Here is a 438-nt window from a genome sequence, read left to right as displayed (position 1 = left end):
GGAAAGTTTGGACATTATGCTTCTGAATGCAAAACTCCAAACAACAATAGAGTTGAAGAGAAGTCCAACTATGTTGAAGAACGACGTAAGGAAGAAAATATGCTGTTGATGGCTTACAAGAAGGATGAACCAAATGAGGTTCATAAGTGATACCTTGATAGTGGCGCAAGCAACCACATGTGTGGAAATAAAAGTATGTTCGTGGAGCTCGATGAATCGGTAAAAACAAATGTGGCTTTGGGAGATGAATCGAAGATGGAGGTGAAAGGTAAAGGAAATATTCTCATCCACTTGAAGAATGGAGATCATCAATTCATTTCCAATGTTTACTACATTCCAAGCATGAGGACAACTCATAGAGAAAGGTTATGACATTCGACTAAAGGATAATATCTTTCTTTAAGAGATAAAACAAATAATCTCATCAAACAATAGAAT

This window comes from Brassica oleracea, chromosome C1, assembly GCF_000695525.1.
Source record: "Brassica oleracea var. oleracea cultivar TO1000 chromosome C1, BOL, whole genome shotgun sequence".
Lineage (NCBI taxonomy): Eukaryota > Viridiplantae > Streptophyta > Magnoliopsida > Brassicales > Brassicaceae > Brassica > Brassica oleracea.
The sequence above is the reverse complement of the archived record's forward strand: the minus strand, read 5'-3'. Positions refer to the sequence as shown.